Raw genomic sequence first — 18,622 nt, forward strand, 5'->3', positions numbered from 1 at the left:
GCCAGTGTTTGGTTTCATTTATCTTCTCTATTGTTTTTCTGTTTTCTATTCAGTGATTTCTACTCTTATCTTTGCTTTTTCCTTCTTCTTGCTTGCTTTGGGTTTGATTTGCTCTGTTCTGTCTAGTTTCTTAAGATGAAAGCTTAGGTAATTGATTTTGGAACTTTCTTCTTCTTGAATATATTCACTTTGGAGCACTTGGGTGGCTCAGTTGGTTAAGCATCAAACTCTTGATTTTGGCTCAGGTCATGATCTCATGATTCATGAGTTTGAGACCCGTATCGAGTTCTGTGCTCACAATGCAGAGCCTGCTTGGGATTCTCTCTCCCCCTTTCTCTGCCCCTCCCTCGTGTGTACCCTCTCTCTCACTCTCTCTCAAAATAAATAAACTTAAAAAAAAAAAGAAAATGAGTATATTCATTTTTAATACTATAACTTTCCCTCTATTATGCGGCTTTAGCTGCATCACACAGACTTTGATATGTTGTGTTTCCACTGTCATTCAGTTCCAAATATTATATAATTTTCTTTGTGATTTCTTTCCACCTATTATTTGCTTATGCATACAGGTATATTAAAAGTCAAAACAAAATCCGTAGACGAAAATGATACACAACAGCTTCCAGATGGGGCCTATCCCTGGGAGTTGAGTGACAGATGGAAATAGGATAGAAGAAGCGGTAGATATTAACAAAGCTCACCAACATTTCAGTTCTTCTTCTGAGCACATGAAATGATTACACTTCACTGACCCTTTGAAGTTGTACAGGGACATATGACTTGCTTTAGGCAATGAAACGTGAGCAGAAGTGACATATGCCGCTTCCAAATGGAAACATCTAAGAGCAAATGTGTGAGTCTTCGTGCTCCCTTCCCTGCATGGTGAGCCTTGGAGTCTCTTGTTGAGATCACAGCATCATAAAATGATAGAGCAGCCATCAGCCTGGGGTCCTGGGAGACTACAATAAATACAGCTCTCTCCAGGCAATCCTCACTGGATATAGAGAACAAGAGAGAAATAGACCTTTGTTAATTTAAAGCTACTGCGGTTTGGGGATTGTTTGCATAACCTAGTCTTTCCTGACTAATAAGGGAGCTTTGATGGGGTAGTTGGTGCGTGAGTGTTTGTCATAAAATCTTCTGTAATTTCTGCACATTTTAAATATTTAGTTTTTGAAAGGAAAGCAATATTAAGGAAAGAGGGGAAGTAGAAGAGGAGGAGGAGGCTACTGGGGTGTTGGGCTCCTTTGTTCTAGCTGTTTCTCTATCTCTAGCCTCTGGGTTTGGGCGAGTCAGGGGAGAGGGGCCTGACTGATTGTTTCTTCAACCAGGTCATCATCAGGCCACTTGTCACCATTTGGTACATTATATACTTATTCGTACGTTTATTGTCTCTCACCCTGTAGAAAGTGAAGTCCTTAAGACCGGGGACTTGACGACCCCAGCATCTAGAACAGTGTCTGGCACCCAGAAGCAACTCAGTATCCGTTTGTTAAAAGAACTTATGCAGAAGGTTGATTCCGCTGGTCATCTCTGCCCAGAGAGGACACGGACCTCGTCTTTACATTCCTTCTCACTTCCCTCAAAGCGAACATACAGTGGAGTTGATGGAAGTGTGAGCAGCTGTTTACTCAAAGGCTCATATGTAAGTTCCTAAGCCATGTTTCTGTCCAACGTGTGTGTGTGTGTGTGTGTGTGTGTGTGTGCGTGCCTGCATCTGTCTGGGCTTGGGATGAGGGGGTTGGGGGCCGTGTCCTTGTGTAGACATCTTCTTCTACTCCATCCCCTGGCCAGGAGGCAGGCACAGACAGCGCCTCCTCACCAGGGCCTTCCCCACAACCTCAGGGAAGAGCCTGGAGCTTGGCTTTCTCCAGCGGACGCAGGGAACATGGGCCTTGCTCCCAGGGCTGTTGTGAGCTCCTCTGGCAGCCCCTGCCCTGGGACTCAGCTGAAGAAGTTCCCTGGCCACTTGGGCCCAGAGACGCTCTGGCTCCACCAGCCCACGCAGAAGCCTGAACTCGTGTAATTAGACATAATGACACATGGCGGGAGCTTCCAGCATCTCATGCTCTAATGACACATCAGCCTCCCAGCCCATCTCAGGGGCCAGCAAGGCTCTAATTAGGTCTGGCACCAGCAGGTGGGAGAGCCAAGGGGTGAGGGAGCAAGGAAAGAACAAAGAACCTTGGCCTCGGAGTTCATCAACCTGCGTGCCGAGTCCCATTGGGCTACTTTTTGACTAGGAGGCGCTGGGCGAGCCAGTTCATTTTCCCAAGGTTTCATTTTCTCATCTGTAAGATGGGGCCGTAAATTCATACCACACAGGGCGGTGGTGAGGAGGGTGAGTCCTCCCCAGGGTGCTGCTGGGGGACTGGGGCTGGACTGCGGTGGGAATGTCCTGTGTTTTGGGGAGGGTCTGGGTGCAGGGGAAACCACCAAACCTCCCAAGGCCAGTTTGGCCAAAGTTAGTCCTCCAAAGGCTCGTTGAGGGACCACTGCCCCATATTACCAAATCGTCCGGTTTCCCAAAAACTTGTTTAAGAGATATTCTTTTCAGTTGTGTTAAGCGTACATTTTTCTGTTAAAAAAATTTTTTTTGAATGTTTTTATTTATTTTTGAGACAGAGAGAGACAGAGCATGAGCAGGGGAGGGGCAGAGGGAGAGGGAGACACAGAATCCGAAGCAGGCTCCAGGCTCCGAGCTGTCAGCACAGCGCCTGACGCGGGGCTCGAACGCATGGACTGTGAGATCATGACCTGAGGTGAAGTCAGAAGCGTACATTTTTCTAATGGATCTAGTCCCTTCCTGGCGGCGTGTCAGGGGTTATTCAATGTGACCAAAGCTAAGCATCATAAGACCCAAACTCCTCTAGCTTATTCTTCTTTTAAGATAATATCCTATGAATATTTTTTCATTGTATCACAGGGGAAATTTTCATTTTAGACTGATTTTGAAAAAATCCCTTAAGAAGTCCTTTTCTGTTTTCTCAGGCCTCTAGCATCTGGGGGATTCTTTTGCAGATTTTGCTAAATAGGCAACTCCACAAATTGTCCAACTGCATTGCTTTGCTCAAAACGTGTTTCTGTTCATTATATTTTTCGATTTTGATTTCAATTTTTATTAAAATTGTACATGCCCTGTGTTCTGCAAGACTTACAGTGCAGTGTCCTATCTAATCTCTTTGCCCTCGATTTCCAGCCACCAGAGGCAACCGCTTTCAACAAGACACAGCAGTTTCTGTTTCTTTTACTTTTGCGCTTCTAAATAACATGCTCATATTGGGTTTTTTTTTTAATTTTATATGAATTCATTGTTTATTGTTGAAAAATCCTTTATCGAATTGAATGTATGAAATATCAATGTATATACAAAGGGATCTCACACAATATATACCATCATCTTTAAAAAGGCAGGATGAGGGGCGCCTGGGTGGCTCAGTCAGTTAAGCGTCCGACTTCGGCTCAGGTCATGATCTCATGGTCCGTGAGTTCGAGCCCCGCGTTGAGCTCTGTGCTGACAGCTCGGAGCCTGGAGCCTGTTTCAGATTCTGTGTCTCCCTCTCTCTCTGACCCTCCCCCGTTCATGCTCTATCTCTCTCTGTCTCAAAAATAAACATTAAAAAAAATTTTTTTTAAAGGCAGGATGTAAGTCATAATAATGGGTTCTCTCTATTCCCTTTTATTTTTTTTTTCTTAGTCCTTTTTGTTTCCTTGTTTAAGTAAACTCTACACCCAATGTGGGGCTCAAACCCATGACCCTGAGATCAGGAGTTGCACACTCTACTGACTGAGCCAGACAGGTGCCCTTGTTCCCTTTTATTTCTTGATTTTCAGTTTTATTTATTTATTTTCATTTTTTTAACGAAGTTTACTTTTTAATATTTATTTATTTTTATTTTTGAGAGAAAGAGAGAGAAAGAGAGCAAGCAGGGCAGGGGCGGAAAGAGAGAGATACACAGAATCCAAAGCACGCTCCAGGCTCTGAGCTGTCAGTGCAGAGCCGGACGCGGGGCTGGAATTCACGAACAGTGAGATCACGACCTGACCTGAAGTCAGACACGTCACCACCTGAGCCACCCAGGTGCCCCTTGATTATCAGTTTTAGATTGAATTTACTGCATTTTCTACTTTAACAAATAAGAGTTTCCTTCCCATACGATCCCCTTCCCTGCTTCTCCTGGTAACATCTTCCTTATATGATCAGATCATAGTTTTGGGTTAGATAAATATTCACAGTTTATTTTGTGATAATGTAAATGTTATTGATAGCCCAGCCACGGAGAGTACTATGGTTGCATTTACTTTCTTGTACATGTTTCTGTTGCTCCTGGAGTTATTCATCGTCCTGGTTTTTGCTTGCTTGGTTTCAGGGTGTCCATCCCGATTAACTCCAAACTCTCTACCAGGAGATGCGATCATCACACAACCCTCAGCTTCCTCTTTTTCTCAGAGATATACACCAGCAGTCTCCTTTAGCACTTTTACAAAGTTGTGCTGCGTGGGATTAAAAAAGAATTTTAAGGGTGCTTGGGTGGCTTAGTGCATTGAGTGTCTAACTCTTGATTTCAACTCAGGTATGGCCCCAGGGTCATGGGATCAAGCCCTGCATTGGGCTCATAGCAGAACGTGGAGACTGTTTGATATTTTCTCTCTCTCCCTCTGACCCTCACCTGCTCTCTCTTTCTCTCTCTCTCTCTCTCTAAAATAAAAACAAAATAATTTTAAGATACTTCAAATTAAGGAAAAGATGCAACAATGATGCCAAGAACTCCAAACGCCCACCCACGTTTCACCAGTTGCCCCATGATATGACTTATAGAAAGTGAACCACCCCAGCGTCCTTTCCTCCATCCTGCCTTGGGTTTCACACTCTTGATGTTTTAAAGATAACAGGGCGGTCATTTTGCAGAACGTTGCTCGGTTTGGGTTTGTTTGTGTTTCCTGGTAATTATGCCAGGATTGTGCATTTCAGGGCAGGGCTCCACAGGAGAGACACTGTGCTATCTCACTGCCCCGTCAGGTGCCACTCAATGTCACCTTGTTCCCACTGGTGGTATTAACTTCAATCAATTCACCATTTGACCCGGTTTCTCCATTGCCGAGGGCTTGTGTTATTTTTGTATGAACGAGCTTCTGGGTGGGGATACTTTAGCACTATGTAAACATAGCACTCCTGGGTCCCCTGGGTGGCTCAGTCGGTTGAGCACCTGACTGTGGCTCAGGTCATGATCTTGTGGTTCGTGAGTCTGAGCCCCACGTCAGGCTCTGTGCTGACAGGTCAGAGCCTGAAGCCTGCTTCAGATTTTGTCTCCCTCTCTCTCTGTCCCTCCCCTGCTCACACTTTGTCTGTCTGTCTCTCTCTCTCAAAAATAAATTTGAAACATTTTAAAAATTGAAAAAAGAACCCCACTCCTTATTTCACTTAGGCCCCTAGGTTTAGCTTTCCTTGTGGTCACTTACTTGAAATCATCATCACGATCATAGCTGCCAAGAGGTGATTTTTCTTCTTCCTTTATTGTTTGGTATTTTCTTGTAAGGAAAAGCCTTCTCTTCTGCACATTTGTTCATTTGTTTGTTCACAGCCATGTGGATACGTGGATTCCTATTTTGTTTGATGGGCTATGCTCTATTGCTCATTTGTTTTGATATTTGAATTATATGAGGTTTGGTCCCAGCTGGTTCTTGTGCCCTTTCAACCTGTCCCTTTGATCTCCGGGCACTCCTTCACTTTCTGACACCAGGCGCATCTTGTACTACTCTGGCCCCGCCTCAGAGCCAGCCATTCCTCCAAAGAGCTTGATTTCTGTCTAGGGGGAGGACGGTATTTGGAAAACAAGCTCTTGGTGCTCAGTGTGCTTGTTACTGGAATGTTGCTTCTCCCAGACCTTTTTGGTGAACAAGCTGGAGAAAAACACATGCACACACATGTGGGCATACACACACACACACACACACACACACACATGCATACGCATGCACACACGTGTGCAGCCCACACCTGCACATATGCACACACACACACACAAACACACACTTTAAAGGACACATTCTTGCTAACAGCTCCAATTCCAATCCAACACCACAGGGTTCTTCAGTGTCCTCCTTTCCACATTCACGCCTCCCTTGTCAGCGAGAAACCTGCCTCCTTTAACCTGCGGTGGTTGATTCATCTGCTCCATCCCCTGTCTATACCCGTCCTCTGACCCTCCAGGCTGTGGTCCCACCCAATTTTAACTCTGGCCTCACCAGGGCCACCAGCACCTGCCCGGTGACTTTCAATGGGATGCACTGAGAAAGGAAGGCAGGCAGGAGGAAGAAAGAAAGAGAAAAATAGGCCGACAGGCATGGGATGGTTTTTATAGCTTTAGCAGATTGCAGGGATTTATAGGAATGTTCACATTGTCTCTACCCCACCTCCCCGATGGAAAGAACTAGAACAAAGACTCAGGGGAGAATGGGCCGCACCCCAGGCTGCGTGGCAAATCCCAGAGATGGAGGGATCTGAGGGCCCCAGACCCTGGCTTCTGGTGGCCCTTTGAAGGCCTTGCCAATTCATCTCCTGCACATTGTTAAAGAAACAAATTTTAAGTCAGGCTAAGTGTGGCTAGCCCCAAGAATTGGTGATATGGCAAACCAATTCTCTGCTGAATTAACTCAGTCTAGGTGGGGGGTCGGGGGGCGAAAGGTGGTCGCTCCTCACGCACTCTCGGGTTCCCCCCCGCCCCTTTCATCCAGAGTGCTTCTGTTCATCTGTGTTTAAACTATGGGGCTTCACTATGATCTTCTTAGGTTTAGAAAGAAGATTGAGCCTGGATGCAAGCCCCACTGGGCCTCCAGCTTGCTGTGTGACCTTGGGCAGGCTCCCTGCCTTCCCTGGGCCTCAGCTTCCCCTTTGGGAAAGGAGAGTTTGGGTTATAAGTTCTGTGCATCTCTGCCTTGGCGTGTGGCACACACAGCTGGGGACCAGTGGAGTCCTCTTTGGCCATCCGTTCCCAGGGCAAAGGAGCCACCTTTCTTCCCATCCTCCTCCCCCCCCTCCCCTCCCAGGAATAGGGTGGCTGGCTGGGCCTGGGCTTGTGGCCAAGGGGAAGCACAGACAATAAGCCAGAGTCACCCTGACTGCCTGGGGTAGGTTGTGCAACTTCCGCCAGCAAATAAGACTTTGGCCCCAGGACTTTGAGCTCTGGGCAGCCCGCTCCCCTCCCCCAGGCCACCCAGCTTAGGGGACAAGGCTGGGGGAGTGGCCAGGGTGCTTTCGGAGTCCCAGGGGCAACCAGGCGGCTCTGGGTTCGTGAAGAGGGTCTCAGCAAGAGGGGTCGGCCCACATGCTGTGGGAGCCGGAGGAGGAAGCCGGCCAAGGGGAGGGTCTGTGTGAGGGTGTGTGTGTGCATGTGTGTGTGGGCAGCAGCTCCTGCGGGCTGGGGGGAGGCCTTGCATGTGACGCGGTGATCCCCATGGTCACGGTCATCAGGGGAGTTATACTAGAATGGTAGGCCCGGCTGGGTGCACGGGAGTAAACGCACCAGTCTGCATGTGTTTGAGGGCGCCTTGGTGAGCCGATGTACGCACGTGTTAGCTGTGGTGTGCGTGCACGTTGTGGGACATATGCTGCAGATTACATACATGTGAGATGACGCACACCGTTGTGATCCCACGGGGCCACGTGAGGGCTGCGTGGCTCTGAGTGTGTACTGATGAGTGCACATGTGAGCGTGGATCCATGTATGTGTGCACGTGTGGGTGGTCGTGTCTGCCCGTTAGGGGTACACATGTGTGCGTGTGCTTATGCATGTGTTAAGTGCCCGGTTGCTGAGCCCGTGGTCTCTGGGGGGGGGGGGTGACGGTTTGTAGACATGTGTGGCCTCTGGGGCACGTGTGTGCGTAGGAAGTCTGGACGATCATGCGAGTGCTCGCGTAGGACACATGTCCCCGGGGTCTTGGTCCAGCTCCTCACCTGCTTCACCCCACCCCCTCCCACCAACCTGCCAAGGACGCTGTGTGCTTCCAGTATGTCTGCATTCCGACCCCCAATTTCCCTACCTGTATCACGGAGGGCAAGGTTGGACTAGAGCTATCAGGCTCCTCCTTACTTTGGGGGGGTTGTGTAGTCACCCCAAGGAACACGCACAACATGAGGGCATCGAGAGCCCAGGAATCCTGGGATTTACCTTGGCCCCTGGGTGAGGGGAAGGAGGCCTCAAAGGAATAGGTGAGGCCAAGGGCCAGGAGCCTGGGATGGGGCACTCCCAGAAAGGGCCTGAGGGGACCTGCTGGAGCTACGATTCTGACCAGGCCCTGCTGTGGCCTAGAGGCAGGGGACTGCCTGGAGTGACCTCTACCCCGGACTCTGGAAAGGAAGAAGGGAGTAGGGGGATCACGGCCAGGGGACCTCTGTGAGCAGCCCCCAATAGGAGCCTCAGGGGGCACTGGTTGGGAGGCAGGACTACACCCCTCCACTCACTCAAAAGAGTCTGGCCTGGCTTCTTTGCTCCTTGAGGAGCGGGGCCCTGGGTGGCTGTCCTTTCACGGAGAAAGCCTTCATTCCCCTCAGAGCTTTGGCCCGAGTTTTAAAATTCAAGGCTTTGGCCTGAGTCCCAGGGAGGATCCTGAAGCTGGAGGAAAAGTTACACTTGCTGATACACAGGTCTGTCCAGGCTCTCTGCAGGGGTGGCAGGATGGGGTGCTCTTTGCCTCCTTCACTGTTTTCTTTTCTACCCCAGCTCCCAGCCAGTCCTCCCAGATCTTCGTGCAGACGAGCCTTTGTGCAGGGCAGCAAAGAGGAAGCATCGCAGCATCCTGGTACACTCTGTCTGTCACACAAAGGGCAGGGGTACCACTAGAGAGTTCTGTTTGCTGGGAGCAGGTTCACTGCAAAGAGCTCAAGGGAGCTAGAGTCCTGTCCAGTCCTGGTGTGGCACGCCTGCTGGGCTCGGACCCTGACCCCAACCACCCAGGACAGGGACCCTGGGCTTGGACAAGAGGGAGGAGATTCCATGGGAAGGAAAGTCCTAGAGGTCTCCTGCAAAAGTCAGGTCCAGTGGGAGACAAAAACAAAACAAAACAAACAAAACAAAACAAAACAAAACAGAAACCACTCTAGGTATTTTGAACAGGGGAAATTTAATACGGGGGATTGATTCCACAGGAGAGGAAAGAGCTGAAAAGCCCTACAGCAAATGGGAAGGCAGTCTAGCTAGGGCACGAGCTACTACCACTCCAGGCCGGAGCAGCACAGGGAGGAGATGATGATTCCGCCCAGGGGTGGCTGAATCATGGCGGGGATCGCCGTGGGGCTGAGCCACAGGAGAATGGGTGGTTCTGCGGGAGCTGAAGACAAGGAAGGAGGCAGCAGTCAGCGCTGGAACCCTGGCTTCCCCCACCCTCCAGTCCCGTCCCAGCACTTCCCATTGGCCCGGCCTCGCAAGGAGCCTGGGAAAAGCAGGCTGCGGGAGACGGGCAGTCGCGAGCGAGCGCAGACGGACAATGCCCAGTACTTCCCCATGTTGCACTCTGCAGGGGCTGGGAACTCGGGAAAAGCAAAGACATAATTGGCACTGTCCCCGAGACTGGGGATATGACTAAGTTTTGATAAGAGTTCGATGGGCTTCGTGCGTGCACACACACGCACACATACACACACCTGCCCTGGGCCGCATGCCCCCTGAACGTTGGATTCACGCTGTCCCCACCAGAGCCCAATGAACTTAGGACAAGGCCCTCACACCAAAGTCGAGGACACTGAGGCTTTCGGAAGGGAAGTGGCTTCTCTCGGGCGCCACGGCTGGAAAACCGCCGAGCCAGGGCTCACACCCACGTCAGTGTGACTCCAGGGACCCAGGGCCTAGGAGGAAAGTGGTAAGTCTGCCGTCCGGTGCTATTGTTGGGAGCAGATGCTGACAACCAGCCTGGGTTGGAGGCACTGGGTAAAATTCTCAGGAGGAGAGAGGCGTTGAACCGGGTGAGACGGGCTGGGGAGAGAGCCACGGATGGCCGATTGGGGAGCATCGCGTGAGTGGCAAAGAGCAGGACTTGGGGACCCAACAGGCTGGGTCAGATCTGCCCTGCCACATACCAGTTGTGTGACTGGATCTCTGTGCCTCGGTTTCCTCATCGGTATAATGGGCATAATAGTGATAGTCCCTGCTCCATGGGGCTATGTGAGAACTGAAAGTTGAAGAAGTGTTTGCTCCTATTATGTGTTATTCTTATTTCTGTTTCATAGGTGAGGAAATTGAGGCTCTGAGAGGTAAATCAGGTGGCACCACTAGGAAGTAGAATATGACTCAAGTCTGTGCTGAGTCTGTGTCACCCTCTCCCACCCCTTCCTTCCCTGCCTGGTCCCCCAGACTGCTTGCTCACCCTGTGAGCACAACCCATCCCCGCCGTGACGTGAAGTGCCCTTCTCCTCGTGTCTCCCTCTGATCAGTCACCTCCTCCCGTTGGCCTCCAGGCTTGGAGGTGCCACCAGCTTCCCGCTGTCGCTCATCTGTGGGTAGCAGCACTATCCCCCCGCTGGGTTTCTTCTAACCTTCTTGGCAGTCCCTGTATTGACTTCCTTCTGTTAGAAACCTAGTGTTTCAAGAGCGCCTGGATGGTTCAGTCGGTTAAGCGTCTGACTTCGGCTCAGGTCATGATCTCACAGGTCGTGAGTTCGAGTCCTGCTTCAGGCTCTGTGCCGACAGCTCAGAGCCTGGAGCCTGCTTTGGATTCTGTGTCTCCCTCTCTCCCTGCCCCTCCCCTGCTCACGCTCTGTCTCTCAAAAGTAAGTAAATGTTGAAAATAATTTAGAAACCGAGTGTTTTGGTTTTCCTGCAGAGACCCTGCCTGGTACAGTAGTCGCTGTTTGTTGCGGTTTCCTTGGACCAGGGACGCTTCCAGGTGCCTTTCAGAGGCTAATGTCCAGGTTAGGGACCCTCACCACTTGACGGAAGAGGAAGCAGGGCAAAGGAGAGAGGAAGCCGTGTGCCTGCGGTCACGAAGCTAGTGAGAGGCAGGACCGGGGCCCCGAGGCAGGAGGTTGAGATCCAGAGCCCACGGCCTGCCCACCTCCCCGCCTGCCAGTGGCCACCCTAACTGCTAGGTGACTGCCTAGGTCACCTCTGTGACCTCCCTGTCTGGCTGCTCTGCCCCACGCCAGCCCTCAGAGACACGACTGTGGATGGTATCTCTGCACATCCTCTCCCGCTAAAGACCACCAGGGTCTGCAGGTGATTTCACGTCCTTCACGTTCGGTGGCCTCCTAGCTCTCCCTCCTCGTGGTGGCACCCCTTCCTGCCAGGCTCTTCTCCCCGCCCCGTGCCACTCCCGGCAGGCCCCTCCAGGCCAGGACCCTCGATGACTCACCCACGCGGGGCTTTCACTTCCTCCTCGGATGAGGCTCTTGACCTGCTGCAGCTGCAGAAAGGAGGTGCCTCCTTGGAGGCTTGAAGGCCAGGAGGACGAGTCATGGGCCCTGTTGAGAGCTCAGGGCCCAGGCCTGAGGGGCTGGAGGGCTGTCTCCACAGAGGGCAAGGTGGCAGGAGGGCTCCTGGGGCTCCCTGTCTGGCGCTGGGCTGGGCGAACTCTCTCCAAATGACCAGTCTTCTACACAGGCTGGCACACAGGGAGATTGGTCTAAGAACGTTTAACCTGGAATTACGCCTCTCGTCCTTACTGATGGCATTCAGTATACCCATAAACAGAAAGCCCAGTACCGTAGGGAAGCCTTGGAAATACTTCTGGGATCTCTTCACACAGTTTACCAAAAATGTTTACACAGAAATACTTCCTCATTACAACCTGGCTTCCTCTCTCCCTTTAAAGCACTCTCTAACCCCCAGCTGCTCCAAGGAGTGGGGAAGGGCAAGGCTGAAAAGTAAGCCTCCTCGGTGCAGGTGCATCATACAACTTCCGGGGCCCCCATTCCTATCCTGGTTAAATGACCCTGCTGTGGAGTCAGACCTCCATTACACTCCTGGTCATTTTCTGACCGTGTGACCTTAAGGAAGATGGTCATCTTCTCTGAGCCTTGGTTTACTCATCTGTAAAATGCAGCTATTGATAACAACTACAGCATCGTGTTTCTGTAAGAATTCGATGAGCTCAGCCAGGCAGAGCACCCGGCACATTGTCAACATTGAAACGCTCGGTAAATGCCAGCTGTCACAATAAATACTCCTGTTTACGATGAGGGTCTACGGGCGCCTGATCCCGTCTGTGCTCGCGTGTTTGGGCCTATGTCTGTCTACGGGATGGTCAGGGAAGGCTTCCCAGAAGAGGTGACACTGGCCTTGTGTCTTACAGGAGAAAGTGGGGGAAAGGGTAAGGCCAGACGCCGTTAGAGTGTGGGGAGTGTGTTGGGGCAGGAGAAGGGACCGGGCCAAGAGTGGCCTGGAGGGAAGGCCTGAGCTCCTGGGGCCTCCACGCTGCAGCCTGGCTGGAACCGACTGTTGGATCTGGGTGGGTGGGGGCTGCCCCAGCTCGGTCTCTGAAATGCTGGCAGCTCTCACCCTTCTGCCCCCTCCCGTTTCTGGGCCTCCACTTCCTTCCCCTGCACAGACCACAGAGGCGTTTCAGAGGAAGCTGCTACTTATTTTAGCAGTGATCCCTGGACACCCCCACCCGCAGCTGCCCCTGCCCCTCTGGGCCCCTGAAGAGGCACCAGGCTATTCTTCTGAGTCACAGCCCAAAGCACTTATGGGTGAGGGTCAGGTCCCACCCCTTCCCCGCTGCAAACTAGGCACTGGAAGACATGGGTTCAAGCCCCGCTCTGATGCTAACTTACTGGACGATGTCCCGGTCCCTTTATCTTCCAAGCCCCAGGTCCCCATCGGGGCTCTGGGACCTGCGGCGGGGCGGGCACTGACTTCTGGGCAGAAAGGGGGTGGGGCTGGATATGCCCTGGAAGAAGCAAAGAGAGGGTCTCAGGCAGGTCAGGTTTGGGGAGCCAGAGCTTATATTTTGGGGGTCTGTCTTTAAGAAAAACAGAATCACAGGGGCGCCTGGGTGGCTCAGTTAAGTGTCCGACCTCGGCTCAGGTCATGCTCTCACGGCTCGTGGGTTCAAGCCCCGCCGTTGGGGTCTGTGCTGACAGCTCAGAGCCTGGAGCCTACTTTGGATTCTGTGCGTGTCTCTCTCTCTCTCTCTCTCTCTCTCTCTGCCCTTCTCCGCTCACATTCTGTCTCTCTCTGTCTCTCTCTCTTAAATTTACATAAACATCAAAAAAATTAAAAAAGAAAGAAAAACAGAATCACCAACACAGATTTGCTTATGAAAGTGAATTTCTATTTAGTGAGGAGAAGCCCCGAAGTTTGTTTGTTTTTTTTTTCAGCGTCCTGCAAATCTGCCTTTGGAAAGGCTCCTCCAAATCCTCAGGAGACAGTGGGGAGGGAAACTGAGGCAGAGAGAGAGGACATCACAGGCTCTGCACAGCCACACAGCTGGGGAGTGGAAGGCTAGCCTTTGAACCCAGATTTGTCAAAAATCAATACCCACATTTTACCCCCTACCCTCAGCAGCCCCTCGTAGCGCCACTGAGGTGAGGAGGGCATTAGGGAGGAAGGATGAGAGACTGACACTGACAGACTGACAGCCAGGGCAGTGCTGGAGAGAACACAGGACTGTGGTCAAACAGACTCTGACCCAAGTCCCAGCTCTGCCCCTTTCTAGCCACGTGACCTTTCTGGAGTCTCTGTGTCCTCACGTGTAAAATGGGGTGACAGAAGAGCAGTTGTGGGTCCTGCACAAGGCAGTTCTATTTCTGTCTTCACCTGGATCTCGTAAGTTCAGCCTGAACCACACTGATAATGCCAATGGCTAAAGCTTGCCTAGCGCTCACCTTGTACCAGGCGTGGCTCTGAATACAGCTACTGAACTTCACAACAGCATGATGAGGTAGGTGCCGTGATCACTCCCATGTTCCAGATGAGGAAACTGAGGCCCTGAATCCATACCAGGCTCTGGGCTGGGCGCCAGGCATGCAGTTGTGACACGGGGATGGTCTTTGTTCCTCAGGACCCCAGAACTCCAGAAGGATGCTGGTAAGTGTAACATTTGGGATCTAAGGGAAGTCTCGAGGGAGCAGAAGGGAAGGAGACGTTCCTTGGGACCAGAGGCTTCGTGCAGGACCTGGCATTTGAGCAGAGCCCTATGGATTCCTAAAGGAGTTTTCCACATTGATCATAGTGGGGGTGCATTGCGGGCAGAGGGAACAGCACATGCAAAGTCAAGAGGCAGAAGGATGTTGGTGGGGAGGGGACAGGAAGCAGGAGCTTGTGGATCTGGGGGGAGTTTGTGGGCCAGGAGCAGTACGGAGGAGGCTGAAGAATTAGCTCCCTGGTTTCTGGTTTTCTTCTTGGGTTCCAGCCCCCGAGCGGCAGCTTCAGTCCTGCGGGACAAGTGTCTGCGAGGGGCAGCCCTGTGTGTGTGCAGGGCAAGTGTAGGACATAGAGTCTCAGTCGGGGGGCAGTCCCTGACATCAGTCTTTGGGTTGGGAAAGCCCGTGGCAATGACCCTTTGCTGCCTTCCCTCCTGTTCTTCTAGCTTTGACAATTCAGAAGCCTTCGCCGGTGAAATGAAGCAGGAGAAGATGTGGTCCTTAGGGTCACCCCACTGACCAGCTCCTCTCTCCCCAGCTCACTGACCCCTTGTCCACCCTCATGTCCAGCCATGAGTCCACACGTGCAATGTTTACCCGGAGCGGATGCTGTTCGTGCATTGCCCCTATTCCCTCGTTCTGAGGTCCCCTGCTCCGTAATGAGCACTGCAAAGGGGGATACCCCCTATCCCGTCCCCAGCCGTCATGTCTCCACTTCCCTGCCTGGAACTTTCTCTGGCACCACAGGAGCCAACTTCCCACAGGGTACCCAGAAACGCCAGGGCCGGAATGTTCACGGGGGCAGCCTTGACCCAGTGATGGATGGTGGCCAGTGACCAAACACTCCAGCCTACCGGTCACTGGGTAGGACGGCTCTAGGCACACTGCTCACAGTCGCTCAGTGGACCCCCAGGGGGGCCGAGCCCCAGGTGCCCACTGGGTAGCCTGCTCCCTTTTCCCCCTTATTGGCTTTTCCCTCTTCCCCGTCACACTTTCCCACTCACCCCTCCTTCCCTAGACTAGCGCCTCCCGGAGAAGCCACGTGCTCCCATCGTCTGCCCCATGTCCCCCCACCCCACTCACCTGCTCTCGCGCTTGTCCAGACAGCAAATATGAATGGTACCCACTCTGCCAGACCCTCGTGAGATAAGGGAGGCACAGCCCTGCCCTCGAGAGCCCGCTAACTTGCGTAGATGGACACGGGCTCCTGGGGGCCACGACCTGTCCACCAGGTGGGCTGGGACAAGAGGAGGGTAAGTGCTGAGCTAAGCCACTTCCTCATCCAGTCATGGGTCCCCACCCTTGGCTCTCTCCTGTGTGTAACTTTCCAAGGAAGCTTCCGGCAGCCTGGGCTGTGCGCAGCAGGCAGGCAGGAAGAACAATAGTTAACATTTGTGCTCGCCGCACTCGAGCTGCTCCACACATATTAAGTCCATTCATCTTCCCATCCGCCCTGGGACGGATACTCTTAATCTGAACTCCATTTTGCAGATGGGGAAAGTGAGGGACCAAGAGGCTCCCCCGAAGTGGTACAGGTAAGAAGTAGAGATTTTGGTCCAGGCAGCATGACCTCGAGAGCCTGTGGTTCGGCTTCTGTGCTCTACTCTTTGCGGAAGGAGGGAAGGCAGGACGGGTGTCGGTTTGATGCAGAAGGGAGGATTCAAATGCACGTGAGGGCCTGGGCAGAGAAGGCAGGTCAGCACCCCCCAAAAATGCCTGGACCCTCCCCCCCACTTCCACACCAGTGTGCTTTAGCATGAATGCCACGTACACGCATTTGTCCCAAGTCTACACAAAAGTGTGTGTTTCACTAAATGCCACCGTAGCCACCTAAGTGTGTAAATACGTGCACGCCCTCCGCACCCAGAGGCTTGTTCACACACGCGTGCATGCATCTGGGCATCCAGAGGCCACCACACACACACACACACACGTTTGCACGTGTGCACAGACATCGGCACGCGTGCACATCCACACACATCGGCACACGTGAATACAAATTAGCGGTCGCTTCGAATTCTTTGCTTAAAGAAAACTTGTGACTGTATTAAAAATGTAGGACACATTGGCCAAATAATTAAAGCGAGGAGCGAGGCAGTGGGACTTCTCACCACTCTCTCGGGGCCGCCTGTGCTGGGCTGTGCTCAGCGTGGCTTCGTCCTATATATTTGAGGAAGAGGCACTTTATTACAGTAATTTATCACCCCCATAAATGTGGCTCCTCTGTAACGCGGAATAATTTGGGAAGAAATATGTGTTAAAAATTAAAAATGCAGTCGGCATGCGCCCCAGCGGGTCTGCAGGGAGACATCGCCGCACCTCCGGTAACTGCCCGTGTAGCTCTAATACCTACAACTTCCATTATTTAAAGTGTGATTATATTTTTCCTGCTTGGAGCTTTGTCAGCTATAAATAAAAGATAAGGGTGAATTGTTGCGGGGCCTAGTAAGCACTTCCATTATTGGTACTTAAGGGGGCTTGGGGATGGAGGGAACGGGCAGGGGGTGGGGAAGGATGGGAGGCCACCTGGGGGGTACTGCCTGGGTCTGGAAGGTGAGTTGTGGGCATGGGTGGGCCCAGTCCTTTCTCTGGTTGAGTTTTCCACTGGGTCCAGAGCGACGTGACCCCACGAACCTGGGTTCTGTTGTCCACCGTGGACCACGGTGAAAGCCATCCACAGAGGTTGCCGCCTGCTGTGGCTCCCTACGTGCCGACCCGCTCCTGTTCTCCCCAGGGACCCCACAACCATGGGACACCCTGGGGAGAAGGATGTCACCCATTTGAAGAGAAAGGGATTCATCCACTTGAACGTGTTTGTTTTTTCACAACCAAGAGTTGTTGCTTTGAAGTGAGTCCAGACCGTGGCTGTGGGAGAAAAAGGATTCACAAGAGAGTGTACGTGTGGGGGATGCCTTTATTAGCCAAAGCAGGTCCTTGGCCTCTGAACCAGAGAGCTGTTCTAATTAAACAGAGAGTAACACGCCTCTAACAACAATCAGATGGGAAAACAAATGTGTTTGTTTTGTCACAAGGAGAAAAGGAGCAAAATAAAGCTAAATGAAAAAGAAAAAACTGGAAATCATCTCCTTGTCCCGTTTCCCCAAGTCTTGCACGTTTCTCTAAAGTTTTCTCACTTCCCTGAGCCTCTGTTTGCTCGTCTGTAAATTGGGGATGACAGCACCCATCTATCTCCAGGGTTATTGTGGCAATTAAATAAGATAACATCTGTACAGCATTGGGACCGGCTGTCGCCATACCCCAGTTAGAGCTCCAGCTGTCACACTCTTTGGTAGTTACCAAAACGATTTGAAAACTTCGGTCCACACAAAACTTTATAGCAGCTTTATTCATGACGGCCCAAACCTGGAAGCAACCAAGATATCCTTCAGTAAGGGAAACGGGTAACCAAACTGTGGCCTAACCAGACAGCAGACTATTACTCGCAGATAAAAGCAAATGAGCTACAGGAATGGGACATTATTGTCTTATGGGTATGGAGTTTCATCTTGGGAAAGTGAAAACAGTTCTGGAGGCAGTGGGGAGGCTTGCACAACACTGTGACTGTGCTTACGGCCACTGACCCGTACACTTAAAAAGAGTTCAAATGAAAACGTTTAATGCTACATATATATTTTTTAAAAATTTTAGCATTTATTTATTTTTGAGAGAGAGAGAGAGAGAGAGACAGAGCATGAGTGGGGGAGGGGCAGAGAGAGAGGCAGACACAGAATCAGAAGCAGGCGCCAGGCTCCAAGCTGTCAGCACAGAGCCCGATGCCCCACAGACCACGGGATCGTGACCTGAGCCGAAGTTGGACACTCAACTGACTGAGCCACCTAGGCGCCCGTTATGTTATTTATATTTTACCACAAAAAAAAAAAAGAAAAGAAAAGAAAAAGAAAAAAGAAATGGGCTGTCAGGCTATGAAAAGACCTGGAGGAATCTTAAATGCATGTTGCTAAATGGAAGAAGCCAGTCTGCTATATGATTTCAGCTGTAGGACATTCTGGAAAAGGCAAAATGGCGGAGACAGTTTGGGATGGGGAGGAGAGGGAGGGTTGAAGAGCCTAAGTTCAGAGGATTTGGGGGCAGTATCACGGTACTGCATGATTCTGTAGTGATAGATGCATGTCATTACACATTTGCCAAAACCCGTAGGGTGCACAACACAAGGGGTGAGCCCCTACATAAACTACGGACTTCAGTTGATAATAATAATGCATTGATACTGGCTCATCAGTGGTGGCAAATGTACCACAGTGAGGTTAATATCAGGGGAAGCCGATGGGGGGATTATAGGAGAACTCTGTGTACTTCCTGCTCCGTCTTAAACCCCAAACGGCTCTGAAAATCGAAATCTAAATATTTAAAATTCAAATGAAAAATAGGGGCACCCAGATGGCTCAGTCGCTTAGGTCTCCGACTCTTGATGTTGGCTCAGGTCATGATCTCGAAGACATGAGATGGAGCCCCGTGTCCAGTTCCATGTCGGGCGCTTGGGATTCTCTCTCTCTCTCTCTCTCTCTCTCTTTCTACCCCTCCCCCACT

The 18,622-nt window shown here is 51.4% G+C and overlaps 2 long non-coding RNA genes across 2 annotated transcripts; one reads left to right on the forward strand and one right to left on the reverse strand.

The window, feature by feature from the left end:
• Window positions 1-9,428: 9,428 nt before the first annotated feature.
• On the reverse strand, window positions 9,429-15,466 carry LOC106966040 (uncharacterized). Its single transcript, XR_001428725.3, has 3 exons — window positions 13,817-15,466; window positions 12,764-12,879; window positions 9,429-11,592 (listed from the first exon to the last, which is right to left on the reverse strand). It is a non-coding gene; the product is annotated as an uncharacterized LOC106966040 (long non-coding RNA).
• LOC128312107 (uncharacterized) lies at window positions 13,428-17,502 on the forward strand. The gene is made up of 3 exons (XR_008290949.1): window positions 13,428-13,757; window positions 13,903-14,018; window positions 14,521-17,502. It is a non-coding gene; the product is annotated as an uncharacterized LOC128312107 (long non-coding RNA).
• Window positions 17,503-18,622: the final 1,120 nt, after the last annotated feature.

The sequence above is a fragment of the Acinonyx jubatus genome, chromosome D4 (genome assembly GCF_027475565.1).
Source record: "Acinonyx jubatus isolate Ajub_Pintada_27869175 chromosome D4, VMU_Ajub_asm_v1.0, whole genome shotgun sequence".
NCBI lineage: Eukaryota > Metazoa > Chordata > Mammalia > Carnivora > Felidae > Acinonyx > Acinonyx jubatus.